A 25,000-nucleotide genomic window follows, 5' to 3' on the forward strand; every position below is an offset into this window, starting at 1 on the left:
CACAATACTGGGCATCAATATTTGCTTTGGCAACAATCACAACAATGGCTGCAACAACAACAAACAACACTAGCAGAGGAGCAGCCACGACCAATGGGGTAGTCTGCTTCGCGCCGCTCTGCATCTTTATGCCTGCCAGAGGTATTTGGATTTGCATAAAGGTCAAGTTTTATTTTTGGCCAACGGCGAACTGTTAACCTCTCGGTGGGAGCCAGAACCAGTGGACCAGAGTCAAATCATCCCTCTTGGCCTGGAGACAAGCCAGCCAGACACACACAAACACACACAGAACCTTTTAGCCCCTGAAAACTAAAACAGCCATCTACAGTAGCGCCTGCAGCTAGGCCCGCAGATAGCTGGACTACATCAGGGTACTGGATTCATTTGGGGGACACTGGGGGTTGTGCTTCTCCCATACAGATGCCAACAGCATCTCTCAGAAGTAAGGACGCAAGGAAGGGAAAAACCTAAAACAAAGACAAACAAGCGAGAGGCACAGTTGTCGAGCGACAGTTGTCCTCGGAGACGAGCTCTGCCGGCATAGACGATGTTTAACTAGAGGCTGTGGAGCGCCCACGATTACTTCCTTTTCTCATTTGGTGTGTGGTGGATTCCTAGGAGAAGAAACACACGTTGCAGATCAAACACACACACACACACACACACACACACGACACACACAGTCAGCCTGCACTGAAGTCTGTCGGCATGTGGCGAGTGGTGATAGCACAGAGATATGCTGCATCCTGCGTTCGCAGATATGAATGACAGTGAGGGAGAGACGGGATGAAAAACATCAACAGCCAACTAAACACACAAACAAAAACACACACACACACACACACACACACTCAAACACACACACACACAAACCATAGGGCACACACACACACACTCACACACACAAACAAACACACAGGCACACACACACACACACACACACACACACACCACACACACACACACTCAAACACATGCACACACATATACCCACACACACACACACACACACATATATATACACTCAAACATGCACACAAAACACACAAACATACGTACACACACACACACACTGCAGATGGACTCTTCAGTGGGCCAGAAGGACCGTCTGGGTGTTTGTGACGGCTTTGTTTTAGACTGCAGAGGCTTGGGAGTCTGTCTGCATCCGTTCCGCACCCACCCCCACCCCCACCCCCTCTCCCCTCGTCGCAAATGGCTTTCATCAGGGTAGCATGCAGAGGTACTACTGCAATGCCTTCTCTCAGACGCTGTTCATTCATTCCTTTTGTCTGCAGGAGTGGAGTGGTGGTGTGTGTTGGCGGAGTAAAACAAACGGTGATGGAGTAGCTAATGACCACACTCTGTAAATCTCAGGGTGAAGAATGACTGTGTGATCCCCTCCCCAGGTCATTTCCTGGGATTCTTGTGTGTGTGTGTGTGTGTGTGTGTGTGCTTGTGCGTGTGTGTGTGTGTGTGTGTGTGTGTGTGTGTGTGTGTGTGTGTGTGTGTGTGTGTGTGTGTCTGTGTGTCTGTGTATGTACTGTGTGTGTGTGTGTGTGTGCTTGTGCGTGTGTATGTGTGTGTGTGTGTGTGTGTGTGTGTGTGTGTGTGTGTGTGTGTGTGTGTGTGTGTGTGTGTGTGTGTGTGTTGTGTGTGTGGTGTGTCTGTGTGTCTGTGTATGTGTACTGGTGTGTGGTGTGTGTGTGCTTGTGCGTGTGTGTGTGTGTGTGTGTGTGTGCGTGTGTGTGTGTGTGTGTGTGGTGTGTGTGTGTGTCTGTGTCTGTGTGTGTGTGTGCTGGAGTGTGATCAAGTTTCAGCCCATTCTTGGCAAATATCGGTGAGCTAGTTCATATATGTCAGTTGGTGAACATTGTTATTTGGCAGCCTTCATAAACTAACAATTTGTGTCAAAAGGCTGCTCCATCTCAGCTGTAATAGGCGGCCTTGCTGAGTGGCGCAGGTGTTCGGTACCCATGCGCGTTCAAAGGTGGTATTTCAGCCTGTATTTCAACATTTGAATCCCTTTTGTTGGAAATGTGATTGGTTTGATTTCAAATAGAGAATTGAAAACTTTATGTGGTGTCTTAACGCACCGCAGTGACAGAGGAGCCGTGGGCTGAGCTGATCTGGTTTCGGTGCTGGCCGGCTGATGAGGGTAAGCAGATATCCAGGCGCTGAAAGGTGATCCCTGGAGGAGAGAGTTCCCGTTTCCTGTGGACACTTCCTGCAAGCCCGAAGCGCAGAGGGCACCTCTCTCCAGGAACCACACTCTGCCATCTCAGCCAGTCTCGTCTCCCCACAGGAACCTTTCAAAGGTTCCACTTACTTATAGAAAGGAACCCTTTCGTCGGTTCTTCAGTTACTTTGCTATTGTCCCTTTTTTTATAAGTCCCTTTGAAAAACTTTCTCCGTACAATATTTTAGTTTAAAAAAAATATTCCAGGTAGCCACTGCTTCAGGAACATATCTGGCCCTGGGTTAGCCTTGCCCCAATCTGCACAGGAACCTGTGTTTCAAAGAGTGCAGACTCCATGTCCCTAGCTAGCAGATCCAGACATCAATAACCTCTTCAATCACGTTCATCGTCCTCCCCTTCAGCGGCTGCCATCAAGGCTTCAAACACGTGGCAGCAACACACACACCATTCTGCACCACTGAGGGCTTTCTTTTACGCCTGTCTCCTCATTGGGGCAGCTGGTAAGGGAGATAGAAGGTTTCTGCCGCACTCTGCTCTCTTCTGCGACTCTTCGCAATCAATGACTCGAACTGACTGCTTTCCCTCGGCACCTCTTATCTCTTCCTCTCTCGGTCGAGGCGTCAAAACCAGAACCAGGCTGTGTCTCTGCTATTTATTATGAATTTATATAGACAACTTATTCTATACTACAAGAGAGCTTTAAGGGCATAATCCTTGTACAATAGAGCTGAATCATTCTAAACTTTGTAACAGTGATTCATTGATTCATTTAGTTATTCATTGTAAGAGAATGTGATAAGGCAAGTGTTTTTATATACTCAGCTCACAGTCTGAAGAAACTGTCTGAGAGGTCTATTATGGGATGGATGACCACATACTCACATACTGCATATGACACACTGTCTGCAAAGAGCTCTTCATGAAAACCCAATGGGTCAATGTACTGTCTGTAACATTTAAAGTGTGCTTGGGAAGAATAGAGTGTGTGTGTGTGTGTGTGTGTGTGTGTGTGTGTGTGTGTGTGTGTGTGTGTGTGTGTGTGTGTGTGAGAGAGAGTGGGTGTGCTTTGGAGAGTGTGTGGGATTCACATTGTTTGTGTTTAAAAAAATCTTCCAAGCACCTGACAAGCATGGTAAGTGTGTATTTGTGTGTGTATGCGGCGGGGGGGGGGGGGGGGGTATAATTACAAAAGGACTAACCCCTTGACTCACTTTTATCTCCCGAGGACATAAAGAAACACGTTGTCATGTCTGTCACAAAGACAGATGGCTGTCCGTGCTCATCAGCAGAGAGCTCTATAGTGCCCAAGTGGACTTTCTGCCAAACGACACAACGCTTGACGTCAGTCCCCCACTGACAGTAACACACCCTGGTGGAGTTCTGACGGTAAGACGCCCTGACAAACACACACACACACACACACACATGCCCTCTCACACTCCAACACACCAACACACATCTCTCACACTCCAGCACACACACACATACACATATACTCTCTCTCTCTTTTTATCCCTCTCTCTGTGTCACACACACACACACACACACACAAACACACACACACACACACACACTTTCTCCTTACCTCTCATTGATAGCGACTCCCTCCATCACGAGCCGTGTGTCTGAAGCGCTGGCGTTCATGTTCATGTGCCCTTCATCTCACTGGCTCCCTGTGGAGATAGAGTACAAACATAGAGAGGTCAGCCAACAGCAGAGGGATGGGGTGAGGTCGTGACCCCTGCCCTCAGGCGGCACCACCATTCGCACGAAGTTCTTTCCAATCCGTCACCCACCACAGGCCTCCATATCGAACACCTCTGGACCGCAGGAAGCATTTAATGACCCACACCAACAGCTGCCCCCCGAAAACAAAACACAACAAAATAAAACGAAACAGAACTAATCAAAAGCAAGCAAAAGACTACAGTGGTGGTAGATCACTCGAGAGGCCCTCGAGCTCACATTAACCTGCTCTACAGATGCAGGTGTGAGATAGCCTGGAAAATCAATACGACTCGATGGCCGGGGAGCAATAAAAGTGAGAAGCAGAAGCCAACCTGACACGGTGCATACGGGGTGAGGCCGAGACTATTTTCCCAGAAAGCCTCAGTTCGCAGTTTTCATCTTTCTATCCACCCCCCGAAGCAGAGGACACCAGACTCCCACACCAGCGCTGGGCTGGAGCACGGGGGCTAGCCAGAGCTACCCAAAGCCACTTTAGCTACAGATATTTTGAGGTTACGTAAGGGTTGAATGCCCTGTCACTGCTGTAAAGGACGCCGGAAACCAATAAAAGAGAGGCAAGCGAAACGCAGGTACTTTATCTAGAATTACTGCCATCTACCACAGAGGCCAAGGTCCGGAGGATTAAACTCCTCAGGAACAATGAGTCTCTTTTCCACCGAGTCCAGTCCAACCCACAGGAGCACATAATCAGCCACTCTGCGGCAGCAGAAAAGAAAACCGTTTCCATCTCTAAACACAGGCTGACTTAGCGCTATTCTTAATGAATATTCCATTTAAATATACAAGTCACATTCACTTATGATCCCGGCCTCAATACTTGGCAAACAATGACTTGTTTTGGCCTGAGGAGGAGTGTTTACTTAGATAACACTCCTGACTCATAAACAAGCAAACACCCACGTCAGTGACGCAGCCCTCACCAGCACAGATTGGGCCTGGCACCAGTCACAACATTTAGCTGCTAACTCCATTGACAAAATACCCTCAAGAATCACAATTGCACTACATGATAAGAGCAAAAAGACAAAAAATTATATTTCCGCAGATAATAACCAACCCTGCAATACTACTTTGTTCTACTCTAGCACAGCTACAATAGCATGGCACGGATTCGCATTGATCGTCTGGCCCTCTGTGATGTTAAATTACAATTCACACAGTCAGCATTGCATTAGCACAACAATGGCACCATTTTGTAAGCGGCAAAGCAGGGAAACAATTCAGTCTGATTCAATTGTATTCATGCAGCGCCATTAACAATGCACACTGTCTCCGGGCGTGAAACCTCTGGAGCAACAGTGGCAGAGAGAAAGGGGGAAAAAAAACATTTAACAGGGAGAATCCTTCATATAGAGCAGGTTAACCTGTTTGCCTCCTCCTGTTTCCAGTGATGGGGGTAGAGAAGAGGATATGAAGCAGCTATACACATGACAGCAGGTGTCAAACTTCAGCAAAACTTCTCTCACCATTACAACAAATGCTTATGTTTAACTACCAAGGGTTGAGAGAAACTTCCAGAAGCAAGCATTTAGCATGGAGACCTCTCATACATGATGGAACACACACACACATGCATACCTAGACACACAAGGAAACACTGCACATACAAACACACAACAACTAAAACACACACAGATCGTTTCCAAGCCTCCGTGGACGCCTAACATTCACATACTCACACTCACACACTTTCTCCCAATCAGCTTGTCATGGCAAGAACTTTGTACACAAGATAGGTTGAGATAACACATGCTACTGTCTAAGTCCTGCATATCAACACACCCTCCCTACGGCACAAACTCCAACTAGCAACAGCAGAATCTACAAGTCGGGTCTGTTTGCCCTCCAAACTCCAAAGGAAGTGCTGAGAGAGAGAGAGAGAGAGGGAGAGAGAGAGAGAGAGAGAGAGAGAGAAAGAGAGAGAAAGAGAGAGAGAGAGTTTTGGGACTTGGTTCCTTGGGTAAAACTTAGGGTGGACTAGAATTAGCATTAAGGAGTTCAGAGTATCCGAGTGCACTTGCACACTGATTATTAGCATGTTATGTTGCTGAATTTGACCTTGGAGGGGGGAAAGAAGATTCTGTGTTTGCCTGAGGGGCAGAAGGTGTGTTGTTATGGTTACAAAGGAACAAAGGCTATGTGTAAAATAAAGTGCCACCACCATACATAATTCAAAGGTTCAGGAGGTAGAGGAGTCGATTAGTAATCGGAACATTTCTAGTTTGATCCTGACTCCTCCTCACCAAGTGTCGAAGTGTCCTTGACACTGAACGCCCAGACACTGAACCCCCAAACGCTTCTGGTGTGCAGGTTGGCATCTTAGATAGCAGCCTCTGCCATCGGTGTATGAATGGGTAAATGTCTGAGGCATTCATATATAAAGCGCTTTGAGTGGTCTATGAGTAGAAAAGCGCTATATAAATGCAGTCCATTTCCCAAGCCTTAACCTGATCCCTACCCAGGCCTGCTAGTCATCCCTGTGGTGCAATGGCTCTGGTTGCTGTTTCGATGTAAAAAAGATAAAAACAGCGTTGCACAAATGGAGTGCCCCAGCACTGGCATGTCTAAATAAAACATGACCAGAGAGCCCGGTCTCCACTCATTCTCACAGGCAATCTGCTTTCAGCGCGGACGAATCGCTTTCCAGATCACCACTGGAGACTATTCTGAATTTGGAGAATATCTGATGAAGTCGGTTCCCATGGGACTACGAAGTCGTCCTAAATGTGTGTTTGGGCCAGCGGGGGTATTTGCGTCACCATGAGGCGAACGTCAGAGGATAGCTCTATGAAGTGCCTTAGTCACCTCATCAGTCACCTCATCAATCAAAACCAATCATTTGCCCAAACGAAATAAATAAACAGCACAAAAGTAAGATTGAATCTAAAATGTTTTTATCATTTATCATTGATAACCTTTTTTATGATGAAAAATCACAAGCAGAGTCTTTGGGGACAACTCTGGAGCACAACTTTAAAAAACGCACAGAAAAATAAAATGCAGCCTCACTGCAGGAGATGGGAGTGAACTCAATGCCCCTGCCAACACCTGATACTAAAACATACGCTGGCCTCAACTGGCCCCGGGTTCTACGCCTCATCCTGATTGGAACCCCTCCGGTAGCAGCTTTTTATCTGGGAACGCTCTGTGTGCATAAAGAACATTACTGATTTCATGGTGATGACATTTCCTACATTCAACGTCCGACTGTTGAGCCACCATAAAGGCTGGCCGTAAGGGGTGCCATCCATCAGTCTAGGGAACTTCCTGGGTTCTGGGACAGGTTAAGAGCCAACCAAAGCCACATTCATAGCTACACTGGAGAATGCCATAGTCCAGTCCTCACAGTGCTTTTCATTACAAAGGAATTACAAACATCAGCTAACTAAACACGGGACATGCAGGGCTGCAGGACATGTCTATGTAAGGCAGAACCATATTGTAACCATTGCTTTGCCCAAAGAAACATTAGATTGCAAATCTGAAGTATGTTCCTCGATATTCGTTTTTAAACAAGATGGCCCCCTTCCTCCAACCCACCCATATGCTGTCACGTGTGACCTCTGACCTTTGTATTTTAAATAGTAGTTAGGGTGATAACAGCTCAGAAAAGAGCCTTAAACCTGTCATTACTCAACACATTCCTGCTGTCTGCTTTGTCTTCCTGGATTTAAATGGAAAAGGCTGGATCTGTGCACTTCCTCTTCCTGTGCACGCGGCCATAGCTCCTGTAGCCCGAGACCAACCCTTCTTCAAACCTCCAAAACGTCTCTTTCATCTCTACCCCAGCAGCTCAGTCTGCAGGCAATCAGCTCAGTCAAGAGTGTGTTTGTGTGTGTGTGTGTGTGTGTGTGTGTGTGTGTGTGTATGTGTGTGTGTGTGTGTGTGTGTGTGTGTGTGTGTGTGTGTTAGAGTGGTCAACAGTGTGTGTTTGTGTTTTAGAGTGGTGGTGAAGAGTTTCTCTATTTCAATTCGACATATTAAATGCAACACAGCAGGTGTGCAGTATATGCCTTTCTGTGAGTGTGAGAGAGAGTGTGTCTTCACTCATCCTCTGCTCCCCTCCATCTATGTGTGTGTGTGTGTGTGTGTGTGTGTGTGTGTGTGCGTGTGTGTGTGTATGTGTGTGTGCGTGTGTGTGTGTGTGTGCATTCCTGTACGTGGCGCTGAGAGTGGGACCCTGTAAAGCAGAATGTCGCATGTGCCAGGTGACTCCCCTGCTGATGGAGGGAGAATGGATGGAAACCCCCCTCATTCCTTAATTAATTAGATAATTAGTTAATTAGATCAGTTCATTCCTCATCAAAAAGAGACTCTTCTTCCTCACACACATCTGCATCATAGGCTGCCTACTGTGACTCGGGCTTCACTACCAGAGGAGCATGTGAAGATCACACTCCGTGATTAGCCATCCCATTGAGGACGCGTATCAGCTGGGCAACATTCTGCGTTTCATCCGTCTGGTCCAGAGATTAGTGCAGCACATCCACTTGCCACATTGGTCCTCTAGTATGTAACTGTACAGCACATTCATGTGGGTGGGGGGTGGGGGGTGGGGGGGGGGAGGGTCATGGGCAATTGGTTCTGGCCTCGCAAAACGTTCCCGATGATGTAATAATGCCATTTCCACTCACCCATTCAATGTTTACCAGAGTGCTGCCGTTGTTGCTAAGATTTCTTTTGCTTTGCAATGTTTTTGAAACTGTCCTAATATGTCTAATAAGGACACCTGCTGTAGCCTGATTGCTGTCCTAAGGAGTCTAATGTGTCTAATAAGACTTGCTGTAGCCTGAAACTGTCCTAAGGAGACTTGCTAATGTAGCCTGATTGCTGTTTTAAGGAGTCTAACATGTCTAATAAGGAGACTTGCTAATGTAGCCTGATTGTTGATCCACAGCTGTAAATCACTGTGGATTAAATACATAAATGTCTAAATATGAATTTAAATGTAAATATAAATGTTAATGTAAATGTTAATATAAATGTAAATATAAATGTTAATTTAAATGTAAATATAAATGTTAATGTAAATGAACATGGGCCTGGTTACCATTATCAATACTTGTCATGACAGCACTCCAAATTCAACCATGAAAATATTACGACGTGGTTATGTTAGTCTTATGAAGCAGGGTCCCCGGTCTGGTACTGGTCTGGCACTGGTCTGGCCCTGGTCTGGCCCTGGTCTGGCCCTGGTCTGGCACTGGTCTGGCCCTGGTCTGGCACTGGTCTGGCCCTGGTCTGGCACTGGTCTGGCTTGTGTTCAGCTCAGACTCACCTGTGGGAGGTCGAATAGCTTTGCTGTTTCCGTTTCCAAGTACAAAACCAGAGCTGTTCAGCCCCAGTGGACCTTATGGTAATTGATTATTTCATTATGCAATACTGCATCTCATTGACTTCTGACCCATTTGGCAAATTATATAATGTCTCTTTGACAGCTGTCAGATTTAAAAAAAGGTCAGAAACACGCGTGAGTGGTGCCCAGATTTGACGGGACGCTCCAGCCCGGAGGAGACGAGTTTCCGTCTGTGCTGAGAGGCTGTCAAATCGACCAGATGTCCCTCTCACATCCTGAGAGGGTTATCAGTTCATTTGATAGAGCAAACACTCACACTTGCACACACACACACACACACACACACACACACACACACACTCACTCACACGCTCGCGCACGCGCACACGCACTCGCACATGCACACGCACACCAGAGGAGGCTCTTTCATTGAGGAAACGGAGGAAGAACCTCCCCAAACTTTTTGAGAATTTATTTTTTTAATTGAACTGACTAAACTCCTTTAAAAATGCAGTTTGATATCAGTATTTAATACTATGCACATCACAATTCGTTTCCCTGAATTAAAATAACATTAGCACCCCCTATCGTAACCAGAAATTATTGCACGGAGCGCCGTCCTCCCTTTTTCCCCTATTAAGATCAATGTATTCGGTCTCTGATACTGGCGGCTCGTGGGGCTCATTCACTTACATTGCCCAGGGGAGGAAAGACCTCCCTAGCGTCTGAGTCTGCGCCAACATCGCTTAACCAATAAACAACGGATTTGGCGTTGGAGAGAGGGGATTACACATTAAGAGCGAAAGAAGTTACCCGGCTCGACTCTGCTGTAGGTAGGATATCGATAGAACTTCAACCTTGGATTGTTGTAGAAATATTGCAAATAAAGAGATGTGCAATGGAGAACGAAGACATTGTACATGTTTTATTGAATAAACCGTTAGTATGAAAACAACAGGGAGACCACTTCCAAAAATTCAAGTCACTAAACCCAGTGGTAAAACCGCTGCCGTTAATGCTAACTGGTATGCGAAATACTCATGGCTCACTGGTACAATTACTAACAATCGGCTATACTGCTGGCCCTGTTCATGGGTAAATCACACACATGGTCTGTAAATGGATTCGCAGACATAAAAAATTTGGACAGGGCAACAAAACGTCATGATAAATGCCAAGACCACGTTGGTGCAGCAATTCGGTTGTCCTTGCTAGGCACTGTCATGGAAAAAGGTGTCCGGCTGCGAAAAGGGGTCCGGGCGACGTCACAATGGCTTTCCAACGACTCTTGAGTGACAGTTGCTATACCAACGCTAGCATTACGTAACCCAGACATTACGTAACCCGGACGCCTTTTGGCTATCAGTCAGTGAGTCTCAAGAGTCGTTTGAAAGCCATCAGCTACTTTTTAATCGCTTAATATTGTGCCTAAACGGACACTACGTCACCGGACCCCTTTTGGCTATCAGTCAGTGAGTCTCAAGAGTCGTTCGAAAGCCATCAGCTACTTTTTAGTCGCTTAAGATTGTTGCACAAAGGGGGAATTGCTAATCGCTAACGAGATGCTAGTGGCTACGCCTGTGTGCTTACTTACAGGAGACTGGCAGCCAATATTAAGCGACTAAAAAGCAGTTGATGGCTTTCGAACAACTCTTGAGACTATCTGACTGATAGCCAAAAAGTGTCCGGGTTACATAGTGTCCTTTTAGGCACAATATTAAGAGACTAAGCTGTAGTTTTAGCTACACCTGCCTTGCCGGTATCCTGTAGCAAATTTCAACAGGTTTCGCCGCTAGCATCTCGTTAGCAATTAGCAATTACTCAGTTGTGCTCTACAGTTAAAGGTGATGCAAACAATTCCCTGTTTTGTGAAAATGTAATTGTGGGTGCCGTCAGACATGTCTAATAATCACAACACATTAAGGACTTTCTTAGAGCAACACAACAAAGGAATTGCTAATCGCTAACAAGATGCTAGTGCGAACCTGAAATTTGATTACTTTGATACTATAACAAACTAGCAAGTCAACAACTTTCCTAACACAGTCAAACATCAAGCACATGGTTGTTTTGCTTGGTTTATGGCAGGTAAAATACAGGCAAGCTGGTCTCAGGTAGAGAAGTATAATGGGAGATGCTCTGGGGTAAATTGCGTTATTGAGGTATTTAATGCAGCGCAAGTCTGTCACTTCCAAAAAAGTGTCCGGGTGACGTAATGCTACCGTTGGTATAGCAACTGTCACTCAAGAGTCGTTCGAAAGCCAATATTACATCACCCGGACCCCTTTTGGCACTCGGACACCTTTTTCCATGACAGACGGCACCATGCCAATTGATCAGGTCGTGGATGAGGGTGTGCGGTTGCAAATCGCGCACCACAATGCTAAAGTGCGCCAAAATAGGGAGGTTTTGAAGAGACTTATTTATGCAACTGCCTATCTAGGCATGCAAGAATTGTTCTTGTTCAGCTGACATTCAAAATGGAAATTGTTAATGAATGTTTCAGAACGCGATGTGTTTCGTATCTATTCTAATTAGCCTACGTTGTCACTTGGGCATTGGCCTCATATTAGGCTACTTAGTGAATGATTCAGAGCATGATGCATTTTAAATGGCATCACTTTCGGTCTTGTGTCTTAATTTTTCTTAAAACAATTGCAGCTGAAAATAAAATTAGTCAAATAATAACCAATAGCTTCAGTAATTGAGGGAGGAAATAGGCCCAATGATAGGCCCAGCATTTTGTATTTAGTTTTTCAAATCAAGAGTAGGCCTGATTTGACTAATTGGCTTTGCATCCTTTCCTTCTGGCCTTGTCTAGTCCAGACATGCTGTCCACCAGCTTTCAAAGTACAATTGTGCCACACTGGTGGCTTTGTATCAATTTGATCCCTGCCTACTATTTTGTACTGTAGTTCACAAAAACACCCTGAAACAACTTGTATCTCACATACTTATGCCACCAACAGAATAAGCAGGCCAATGGCAACCAAGCGCGCAGTCCTTCCTCCCTCACTTTAAAAACCACCAGCCGCCACTGACGCACACACACACCCACACACACACACACACACACACACACACGCGATCACTCTCGCACACGCACTCGCACTCGCACTCGCACACGCAGACACACACACACTCACTCTCTCACACACACACACACACACACACACACACACACACAAACACTCACAGCACTCTCTTTCAAAAGGCTTGTGAAACTCATCCTGACACCCTCTGCTCTCACCACCTCCCTGAGATGACTCATCGCTTTTAATCAAATACCTGAGTGGCCAATAAAAAAGGCTCACGCTCGCTCCATTCTTTTTTCGTTTTCTTTCCCTTATTTTTCTGCAAGTATGACGCTTCCAGGACGATTTAACTTATTCAATGACCAACCAGAAAAAGCAGCACAGTCCAGGCCACTGCACCAGAACAGCATAAACGCCATAAACAACATAACCGTCTAACTGAACTCCAGGGCACAAGCCTGAGCCTGAGTTTGTCAGTATTATGTCAGTATTGTGTCAGCATTATGTCAGTAACTAACAGCCTTCAGGACAGAACTCTGGCAACACAACAGATTCCAGTGGAACACAACAGATTTCAGTGGAACACAACAGATTCCCCGATCAAATTCACCTGCAAAGTTTTGGTAGGCAGTTATACTGCCACAGCCTTTCCTCCAGGCCAATATAGGAGAGGTCCTGAGTGTCGTGGTCAGCACCCTCAGTGCGTCTGCAGTCCATCAACCGTGCTCATTGGATCAGCGCGCCTCTGCCCCAGCCTCTAACTGCCACGCTGCCTTGGCTGCCTGTCTGGCCCTGGAGAGCTGCTCCCTATATGGTTCCCCTCCATAATGCATGGAGGTCGAGTTCCCGCTCTGGGCGCTGGGATTTCACTGGCCCGGAAAATGTTTCCGATCCTTCTGTGATCATTCGATACGAGCCGTGTTGTGGGCTCGCTTTGGGAGGATAAACTCTAATTACGAGGAATTATCTCGGCCCCTCGTGCTGTCATTACCCTATCAAGGAGAGAAGTGGTGGTGGTCTTGGCAGATTAACAGAAATAACTGTGAGATGACTGCACAGGGCCGGTAGTGTTACCAGGGAGGCAGCGAGTCTTGTAAATGCTCAGGGCCTTGAGTCAAAGCCACTTCGTTAGACTGAGAACAATGTGCTCTTCTGTCTGCTATCTGCCTGCGTTCGGACAGTAGATGCTGTATTTTTACAACCTTAACACCCCCTGCAATTTTACAACCCATTACCAGCAGTCTGGGTGCCTTTTCCGTCTTATGGCCTTCAAGAGCAGAGTCCAACCACTCGTGTGTTTGCAGGTTTCTAGGCACTCGTCTCTTCAATCTATCCTTTGGAGTTTCTTGAAGAGAACTTGCCCCTGCACATGCGACCAACATGACTTCAATCCCTCTCTGTAAACAGGGTGAATAATATTCCTGTCGTAATTAAGGGAGAAATGAGCGAGAGAAAATCATTCTGTCTCTCTTCCCTGGACCCTCGTTCCCATCTATGAATTATGCAGCTCTCTATCTCTTTCTTTCTCTCTCTTTCTCTCTCTATCTCACACACACACACACACACACACACACACACACACACACACACTCTCTCTCTCTCTCTCTCTCTGTCAGGCCATGTTGAGAGCATGCCTGTTTCTGTGTTTTTAGTGTCTCAGGGAGTTCAGAGTCTCCAAACATGTCCCCTATGGGAGCCCCGAAATAGAAAGATATTACTTTGTTGTCCTCTGTTGCACTTACGGGTCCATTAGCGCACCAGTCAGAGAGCGTCTGTGGGCCGTACATCCGAGGTGCCCTCTCCGCTAGGACACGCTACGCTGAGCTGAAATTTCAAACACATTTGAGCATTTCCACCGACAGAGTGCATTTAACCTCGGCAGCACTTGCGTTCCAAACGGTGTCGTGTTTAATAATAAACTATAATCGGTCAAACTGTGATTCGAAAGCGAAGATGAGAGTTGATTCAGGCCAGTGGAAATGTTTCACAGAAACAACCAGTGGTAAATGAGGCATTTTTTTTTATGGCAGCCATAAGTGAGTTATGGGCACGGTGTAAACGAAGACAGCACTTACTGTTGGTTTAAGCCAACTGACTCTGGTCTAAATGCCCGCCCTGACAAAGTCCACCCCTCCCCCCAGCCCCATGAAGGGAAGGGAGAGGAGAGGAATGTAATTAGCCAAGCAATCTTAGAATCCAGAACTCTGCTTAGTGTTCTGGCCAGAGACAATGACGAGGTGATTCCACCCATGAGGAAGAAAGAGCCAGAGGGTCAAAGTTCCATTCCCCAATTTAGGCCAACGGACCACTCCTGCCTGCAGTATCTGTGCAACGATCCAGTACAGCATGTTCCAACCAACACACACACACACACATACAAACATGTCCAAATGGATTATTTTTGAACCACTTCAAAAGACTCACATTTTTCTGTCAAATACAAAACAATTTCACATGGCTTTGTTCATCTTCTATCAAAGTTCATTTCTATTGCAGACAGTCATCAAAGGCAATGCTGTCTCTAATTATATTGCAGGCAAAGGGAGCAGCATTCACAGACAGTGCTCCCTGTCTTCTGTTGTGCCGTGTCACTCAAATCAATTGGATACTCTCATGGAAAGCAAGGCTGGCAGACACACAGTCCTCCGCGGCGGCTCTCACACAGATGCCACCACCAGTCCTGGGTTCATTCAATTAGGCCAGTTTGTTATGGTGTCACTTTTCAAAGAGCAGGCCTCCAAACAAGCTGAGCTGAACTTTCCGCTTCTCCTTTGCCCAGGTGCGGAGTGGTGCGGAGAAAAGGATGGGGTGGAGAGGGAGAAAGCAAGAGAGAGAGAGAGAGACAGAGAGAGGGAGATGAAGAAACACTGGAGAGAGATCCAGTATGTGTGTGTGTTTGAGAGAAAGGGAGAAAGAGAAAGAGAGGCAGAGAGAGAGGTACAGAGTGAAAGAGAAAAAGGGAGGGAGGGAGAGAGAGAGAGGTAGAGAGAGTGAAAGAGAGGGAAATGGAGGGAGAGAGATAATGCCTTGTGAATCTCCTTTAGAGAGAGGGGCCAGTGAACTCATTAGTGCAGTAACGGAGCTGAATTTACCCACAGGTCCCCTGCCAGTCTGCCTGGGCACAAACACTCACACACACTCACACAAGACACACACGCACACACACACTCACACACAAACACGCGCACACACACACAAACACACGTACACGAGCATACACACTCGCCCTCCTCATTTCGACCCATTTCACTGGTAAGGCATCTACGCCATGTTTGCTCCTATCTGGGGATAATAATCTCCCAAAACTACAGAAGAGATAGAGAGAGATAGAGAGGGAGAGATAGAGAGAAAGGGAGAGAGAGAGAGGGATAGAGAGGGAGAGAGAGAGAGAGAGAACCTTGAAAATACTGAGATCAGGTCCATCTCTTCATCTCTGGAAGAGAGAAGAAGAGCGATGGGAAGACTACTGGCGGCTGTCGTTTATGAGCACAGCATACTGAAAACAGGTGTGAGCGCACGGATGAAATATTGGAAACATTTATTACGGGCCGTTTTATGTGTCAGGTTTTTGTATCCATTCTGCCTCCTCAGAGGCCGTCCACATCGATTCAGAAAGCAGACGGCGGAGCCGCTCCGGCTCCCGAGGAGAGCAGCGTTTCACAGGAACCGTCAACATTCTCCACGATATTAAAAATAATACTCATACATTCCCATTCTTTCAAGCGATTGGAATAATATCATGCTGAGCTGAAAAGACTTTCTGATCTCCCTAAAAATATTTTCTTACAAAAACAATCACAGGACCTAAGGTTCCCGGAGTGACCATGCCCAAATATGGCGGAGCACAAGCGTGTCTACCTCATAACACAAGCGCTTGGCTTAATTCCCACCACGCTTCAGTTTCCATGAAATTCATTTCTGTGTTGCAGCTTTTTCCGGTGTCATTTTAGATGGGGGTTAACTGGACTGGACTTTTTTCTCCCTCTCAGATGAGCCCCAGTGGAGTATTTCTCCTGAGCGCCAGGGAGAGAGGGAGAGAGGGAGAGAGGGAGGGAGGGAGGACCTAATGAACATGAAGAGCTGAGTCCATTTGCAGGACAAACCTGTTCCTGAGTGTTGATTCTTCAGCAGCGTTGCAGAGTCGTTTGAGGAGTGCTCGGTGTTCGGGAGGGAGGGAGGGGCAGACGTCCTTATTATGAAGTGGCTCCTTCACCCTGCCAGAATAAACCGGGAAGATTTCTGGCCTGTCTGGACGGACGGCAAATACTTCACAGTTTGCTGTCTGGTTTTCATGGACTCTAAGTCCACAGGTCAGATGCGGGCCTGCTGGGCACCACCCCACCAGCCCCACCCACTCCAGGACTCCACATGTGCAAACACGTCCAGGAACCAGACAGGGCCTGAGACGAGGCGAGAGGCCAGGGGCCAGAGAGTGATGGATGGAGGGGGGACCCTGTCTGAGGGGGGCAGAGAGCTCTACTGTGAGGTCTGAGGGGTGGGGGTGAGGTCTGAGGGGGGGGGGGTGATGGTCGGGGGGGGGGGGTGAGGTCTGAGGGGGGGGGGGGGGGTGAGGTCTGAGGGGGGGTGAGGTATGAGGGGTGGGGGTGAGGTCTGAGGGGGGGTGAGGTCTGAGGGGTGGGGATGAGGTCTGAGGGGTGGGGTGAGGTCTGAGGGGAGCAGAGAGCTCTACTGTGAGGTCTGAGGGTGGGGTGAGGTCTGAGGGGGGGGGAGGTCTGAGGGGGGGGGGGAGGTCTGAGGGGGGGGTGAGGTCTGAGGGGTGGGCGTTGGTGGGGTGGTGGGTGGCATGAGGGCATGATTGTCTTGGGGGGCACAGGGTACCTCACTGAGGTGGAGGGGTAGTTGAGTGGGGGTGTTAAGAGGTTTCATAGGCATGCACTGAGGCTGTGGGGCCTGTGGAGGAGTAGAGGAGAAAATCTCTCCAAGTTGCCCAGGACGTGTGTGCCAAGCTGCTCACTAACACACTGGCATTATGGCCACGACTAATTGCTGGAGTTTGTAAACATTGATGGTGTGTACTCTGGGCCTCTGCACTCTTTGTGTGTGTGTGTGCAGACATACAGAATACGTTTGCATGTGTGTGTGTTGACAAAAATAATGTAATGTGTGAGTGTGTGTGTGTGTGTGTGAATGTGTACGAGCACACTCTTAAAATATAAAATCTTATTTTAAACGCATCCTCTCATGCATGACTAAATGGAATCTTTTCCGCCGTTCATTTTGCCGACAACAAATTTACGAGCCCGATCCTGATCCCGGGTTTTATATTTCAAGTGCGTCAGTCGGACTTATTTGTTTGCATCGTCAACACAGGGCATCCCTATTAAATCAAAAATGGCCAATGCCTTGGGATATTAAATGCTGTGCACAACAGGTTTAAATAACTCTGTTGAACAGGAAAAGGAGGCTGGCACAGCGCAGGAAAAGATATTTGTTTTGGAGCGTGTGCCCAGCGGTGCTGCCATTGGGTTACGTCACCAGGAACACCAGAAAGGAACAGCGAACCAGGGGCCTGATTAACCAGGAATCTAATCACTGCAACTACCAGTGGATCACATGACCCAAGGAGATTCCATTTCAGCCTCCAGTTCACTAAGGACTCCCTTCTTCTTCAACGCCGGGATCATCTTGCAAGCTACTTTCATTCTTATTCGTTCCCTTTCGTATTCCTTCTTTCTCTTTCTGGCTTGAATTTTCTTTTCTTTCATCCCTCTTTTCTTCTCCCTTTCTTCTTATCATCTCTAGCTAATTCTCACTGTTTATATTTCCCCCTCTCTTCCCTCTCTTTCTATCTCTCCCTCTCTCTCCCTCTCTTTCCCCCCCCCCCCCCCCCCCCCCCCCCCCCCCCCTCTTTCCCTCCTTCCCTCTCTCCCTCTCTCCACCACAGAGACAAATAGATGCGGTCACACCATAAGGAATGCTTTAACATTCCGGGCCTGTCCTTATAAACTGAGATTTGTCCAAACCGGTCAAGAGCCCCCCAGCCTGAAGTGAGTAAGTGGCGAAGTCACGGCTGGAGCGCTGAAACGCTGGAACGCTGGAACGCTGGGCTACGGCGCTCTTCAGGGAGAAGCCAGCTGGAGGCCGCTGGGCTATGGCCTCTAGTCTCTGGACTCCCGGGCTGGTTTTGTGTCCCTGCTGCTGCCGCTGGTGTTGAGGTCTCTGTGTGTGTGTGTATATGTGTGTGTGTGTGTGTGTGTGTGTGTGTGTGTGTGTGTGTGTGTGTGTGTGTGTGTGTGTGTGTGTGTGTGTGCTGGTGTGCTGGTGTGTGTGTGTGTGTGTGTGTGTGCGTGTGTGTGTGTGTGTGCGTGTTGGTGTTTTTCGAGGTTTAAGAGCTCAAGTGGGTACGCCCACACACACTTCAACAGGGCGGTGGGATTGGCAGAACCCAGTTTATGTTCGCTCATTTTTTGCCATGTAAACACTCTCACTTGGGTTGTTTAAGGGCAGATAACTAAAGTGTGTGTAAGTATTAGGGATGGGCATAATTAATCGACGATCGATTAATTGATCATTAAGAATTTCCTCGATGAAATTATTTTTTCATCGATTAAAACTAATGCATGTTCTGTTGCGTAGTGTGCGTGTAATTTATTTATTTTAGGGCTGTCAAAGTTAACGCGTTATTCTATGAGATTATTGTGGCGGAGATTAATGCAATCAAATATTTGAACGCAGTTAACGCAACTTTGTTTACTTCCGGTGCACGTTGACCCGTGGCACGAAACCGCCCCTTGTCTGCAGTCAGTTAGATAGAAGAGACCGAGACGGTAGTTGAAGATGGAGAGAGCTGAGGGATTGTTGGGCGGAAAGTTTCTGTTTAAGAGGCAAAATGACAGAACAATCGACAAAACTAAAGTTGTATGTAGCATTTGTCAAGCTGAATGTAGCTATCACAGAAGCAGCTCGTGTTTAAGTTATCACCTTAATGCAAAGCACCCGACAGAAAGCAGTCCCAGGTTAGATGGTCGCCAACCCACACTCCACGACTTCTCTAGGAAATTAACTAGACCAGTCCGTGAAAAGGTTACCAACGCTGTAGCAGTTTAGGTTGCGGGTGACTGTCGGCCGATCAACATAGTTGAAGACGGTGGGCTGACTGAGGTGATTCGAATTGCTTCAGGACAATTCTTACGATTTACCGTCGAGGGGCACCATTGTGTCTCGCATACATTCCTTGGCTGATGGCGAGAGAGCACGAACAAAATACAATTAAACAACAGTGTCTAAAATAATGAATGAAGTGATTACTCGTTAATTTATAAGATTTAGTCTTTAGAAGAAAACAAACTTTTAATCACGATGAATCTAGATGAATGAATTTCAAAATGTGAGATTAATTAGTTAGAGAAAAAAAAAACGAAGGTCAGTTGTGTTTATGAGCACCGGCTTCTAGCTGTCGGCTCCGCTGCTTAAGAGTACAGCAGCGCATATTTTCAAGTGTAACCATTGAACGGATCCCGTTTAACTGCCACAAGAGTTGTCCATCTTGTAAGTTTAACTGCCACAAGAGTTGTTCATCTTGTAATAAATATCTCAATGAGGAAACACGCTGTGTTTTTTCTATTTTCACTGCATTTTAATATAGCCTATAAATAGTGAATTTTAATATAAAAATATTAATGATTAATCGAAAATCGATCGTTAATTCTCCCGACGATCGATTAAGACAATTTAATCGAATGCCCATCCCTAGTAAGTATATGTGTGTGTGAGAGTGATGTATTTGATACTTAAACAAAATACAAAACCCCAAAGCAACTACATCAGGAGAGAAAGTCTGAATCATGATCTTAATTAGCTGATTTCACAGGCTTTCATCAGCTTCCGTTTAGCACCATCAACAGCCACCATCATTTTTCATGGCAGTCTGCCATTAAACAAAAGTCCCAACAGTTAGCAGTCCATTTCTTTGTGTGTTCCCTAGCAGCTGGCAGATAAACAAGATGAGCTAAGGGTGGATGTAGAAGATGTTTGTGAATTGTGATTTAAAGACCTAGCAGAGGACTGAGCGGCAGAGGCAGAGTTAGAGCACACACACATACACACACACACACACATACACACACACACACACACACACGCAAACACACACACACACACGCACACACACATGCACACACACACACACACACACACACACTCACACACACATGCAAAAACACACACACACGCACACACACACACACACACACACACTCACACACACACACACACATGCACACACACACACACACAGGGCCGGAGGCTGATGCTGTGGACTCCCTGGAGAGGGCTCATTTTCCCTCCAATGATAGCCTGCAGATGCGGCCTAAATGAGGGCATCATGCAGAGGGCGCGCCTGAAGGGGGAGCCGGCCAAGAACTGGCCCAGACGCGGCACACTTCTGCGGGGAGACTAACGGCATCATGTCACCCCTCAGGCCTGCCTCAGGCCACCCACGCCATTGACACACACACACACACACACACACACACACCACCCAAACCAGCCACACACAAACACACACACACACATGCACACACCACGCACACACACACACAAAATGCCAAACATACACACACCACCCACGCCATCTACACAAGCACACACACACACACACACACACACACACACACACACACACACACACACACATTAGACGCCTCACTAACAGAGAAAAAAATATGGTAGCTCTCCCCTCATTTACTCAGTTTTATGGGTCAGTCACCCCTAAAACACCGAAACGACCACAGCATGGGAGGGGTGGAGGGGGGGGGGGGGGGGGGCAGTTTTGGCATGAGGCACAAACCTGAGCAGGAGTAGCTTGTTATGACTAAATTGTTCCCCAGAACAATCCCTGCTTTTTACTATTTTTATGAAATTATGACGCATATGACGCTCGGGGAGGTGTATAATTCTCTAGAGAACATTATAGTTCTCTAGAGAACTAATTGTTGGGCTGCGTATGTAACCTCAGTTCTCTGAAGGAGACGTCACCTTACGGTATACGCCCCCTTCTGAAAACCTTCTTCAACCAACGCCTGAGTGGCTGAGTGCGCTGTCAGTCATGGAGATCCGCCTCCGCATGTATAAGCGCACACTCCCATCCTCGCACTGACTTGAAGCACATCCAAGTGGACAGCGAGGCAGAGGAAGGTGACATCACATGCTCTCCGTCAGACCCAATGTTCTCTTTCATTCTAAGCACTTCGACATCACATTATGGGATGTATACCATCGCGCCTCAGTGGACACTACCGTGGAACTGTACGAGTGGCAACCATGTTCTTAATTAGATTACGGGCGCCCCAGCACACTCAATCAAAGCATGAGAGGCCAACAATATGGAACAGGCTACAGGGGTACTCATTAATATGTCCAAATTACAGAAACAGACAAAAGGTCGCCCAGCTCATTGACTTCGTTCCATATGGCCCACGACGCTGCCATACTCTGAGTGGAGTGCACACACACCCCATCTGGAGGAGATGTAGCCCCAGTGGCAGATGTATCGACTCAACAATCCAGCGTGATAGTCTCCGCTTCGATAGAGCACGCTGCTCAGTCTTGCCAATAGAGAGAGTGCCATGTGTAATGGCGAAGAGCCCTCACCTGGCACCAAGTCTGAGGCCTCTCCTCTTCATCATCTTCCTCTTCCTCTGAGGAGCGAGGTGGAACAACAACAGCAGGCAACTCAATAAGCCTACATCTAAATTCCGAGGTAATTAACTTTGACTGAAATGGATTGGATGCAAAATCACTTTGGAATCCCCTAGAGCAAACTGCACACAAGTGGTATTTATTGATAGCGCAGTGCAATCACCAACATGTTTCACAAAGGTCAAGCCAGTAACAGAGCTGTCTAACTTTAGCTGTCTTTATAGGCACACTGTTAAGAGCATCCAAAACTAACACCAAATCCCAAGGCGGAACTGTGGCAGAGCTAGAGGGTCTCAGCCAACAAGAGCCCTTGAGAAAGTGAGAAATCAGCTAATGGAATCCAGAGACTACGCCCAGCATGACACAGGGAAATAGCTGCTAAATACACTTTGAAGTGTAGAAGCATAGCGCCCTCGGTCAAACAAGTATTGCAGAAATCATTTCATTTCAATAGAACATGTGGCGAGCATTTCTTTGTAATAGTCCCATCATGGCTGTTGCCTGTGCTAACAATCAGTAGTTTTTGTCTAGAAAACAATTGGTACGGAATTCAATATTGAATATACACATCGTTCCTCGGGGAGCATGTTATATATGACAAACACAGGTTTTAACCTCAATAACAGCTATCAACAATAACAGAGTGACATTGACCAGCCAGCAACTCCAACCACAGCATAGCTAGCTAGCCGCAGGGGCTAGGGACTAGGGGCTGCTGCTCACCCGAAACAAGGAGCACTTGGAAGTCGCCGAAAACTAAGAAACTCTGCAAAACTTTGAACTTGAGGTCGTTAGTAATACTCACTAGCACTTGCTAGCAAGGAGGTTCTTGAAGTTTCATGTGGATACCACCCTGAAAGGAGGTGAGAGGGCGAGAGTGCGCTGTGCACAGCGTTATACACACGGAAGCGGTGTTCCGTGTTCCGTTCCGAGACCATAAGGTGACGGCTCGTGTTCTCCTTCAGGGAGCTGAGGTTGCATCGAAGTGCTCCGACTGAAAGAGAACTAAGTGTTTGTGTGCTGAGACTCAGTAATCAAACAAACAAACAAACAAGCCTACCTCTGTGGTAATGATTCTCTCAGGAGTGAACTAGGAGTAATTACAGGCCGAAACTCCAGACCTAATCCGGCACATTTTAGACTTTTCAGCACATTTCAGCAAACATCTCAGCCACTGACTGCAGGCCAAAGGCCAATGACAGATCTTCATGGCCAATTAATCTCAGTGTCCCCACAACATATTTGCTTTCATGTAATAACATTACATGCTTCCCTGCTGTGTAATTATGTAAACAATGCCACGTAGGTATGGTATGTTGCCCTGTAGGCTACATTAACCGCATAATACCTTGATATATAACAGTATGCTGAGATTTAGGCTATTTGTGTTGGACCATTTGTCTGTCTGCATCGCATAGCCTAGCGGCTGATTCCGACCCGGTCCCTGTGGACCAAACAACCACTCTCTTACTCTCTCCACTCTCTTACACAGACCCAATCCATCACTACTGAGCCGCCTGTCGAAAGAAAACCCTAATTACTGCGAAGGAAAAACACCTGGCTGTGGGCATAAAGATGCCCCAGGATTCTGCCCGTGCAAAAACAACATTCAATTATGCATTAGGCCACTGAACATGAATAGTTTATAGCACCTGTATGCATATACAATTCTCTTGTATGGACATTAGCAACCCAAGTTCACTCAAGTTCACTCGCATTGAAGTTCAGAGGAGTCTGTCATGATGAATAGTTTGGAATGAGGACGTAAAGAGAACTGGGATGTGATGTGATGTGACTCATGCTGTGCGATTAATTAGCTTTTCTCTTCTTAATAATGGAGATGTTAAAAGGTTAGTCTCCACTATCTCTGTGTTGGCTCCTCTCCTGGAAAATCCACATGGCCGCTCTGTATGAAAATCCATAATATGTGTTCCAAAAAACAGAATAAAAGGGGCGTTCATATGGGCCTGAGAGATAGCATATGGGGAATAACTCTCCACTGAGAATCGCCATCATTTTCAGAATTAACATCTAATAAAGACGTCCAGTCCGAAGCTCATTCAGAGACCGGCCTGATTAACACCCTGCAGCTTTTATCTCTTTTATCTTGATTTTTCCTGTGTGTTCACTTTCTGGAGCAAGGAAAACAAGAACTTTCATGTCTGGCCAACGCCGATAAACGTCCAGCTTTGATGCCAAATATCGCATTATCTAAGCTCAGCGAGAGAGAGATACAGTATATGACACAGTTAACAGCTTTTGAGAAAGTTGTTTTTTTTCCGGCAGAAGTTTAGACAATAATTTCCCTCTTCGATATGAGGAAAGAGATCTCATCTCCTCTTGATTAACACCCACACTGATAAGAGAGCTTCTAATGAAACCCATCACTTAGCAACACTTGCACCAAGTGAGGGGCCTCCAGAATCACGGGTTTAATCAAGCCCGCTTGACTCTGCACGAGGTCCCACTCCTGCCTCACACAAAGAAGCCTGATTGAAATCGAACTGTGGACTCTGTTGTTTGGAGACGCACTGCATTGAACGAGAGTGGACAAAAGATGTGGTTAAAGTGTATAAAGACATGCTTTAGAGGCATGGGAAGCACTTTACAGTCCTTTATCTGTAGACAAAAGGAAGCAGAACAGGAGAAGAAAATCACCCCGCGGGGCGGATCACAGGAAGGCTTCCCCCGTGAGGCCACACTGAACCGGGCAGAACTCAGCAGAACCCAGCGGAACCGCTTTCACCTCAGGGCTCCTCTCATTAAGACCTTAATCCTTTTCGCCACATTTACTCCCTCCTCAAACACTCTGGCCAAATGCACACACACACACACACACACAGGCGTGGGCACATACAGGCATGCACACACAGACACAGACACAGACACACACACACACACACACACACACACACACACACACACACACACACCAGTCTATGTGAGCAAAGATTGCAGAAAGAGAGACTGGGCACCACAGTGCTCTTCAGGCAAATCCTTCTGTGGCTGACTTCATACCCACTGACAATTCAGAAAACAACTAGCTACGAAACATGACCAACA

General features: G+C 46.8%; 1 long non-coding RNA gene across 1 annotated transcript in view; it reads right to left on the reverse strand.

Annotated features, from left to right (window-relative positions):
- LOC116220764 overlaps nt 1–25,000 on the reverse strand; it is a 39,772-nt gene that overhangs the window by 8,605 nt on the left and 6,167 nt on the right. The window contains exon 2 of the long non-coding RNA XR_004163843.1: nt 3,783–3,870. This is a non-coding gene — a long non-coding RNA (uncharacterized LOC116220764). The remainder of the gene's footprint in view (nt 1–3,782; nt 3,871–25,000) is intronic.

This window comes from Clupea harengus, chromosome 6 (genome assembly GCF_900700415.2).
Source record: "Clupea harengus chromosome 6, Ch_v2.0.2, whole genome shotgun sequence".
Classification (NCBI taxonomy): Eukaryota; Metazoa; Chordata; class Actinopteri; order Clupeiformes; family Clupeidae; genus Clupea; species Clupea harengus.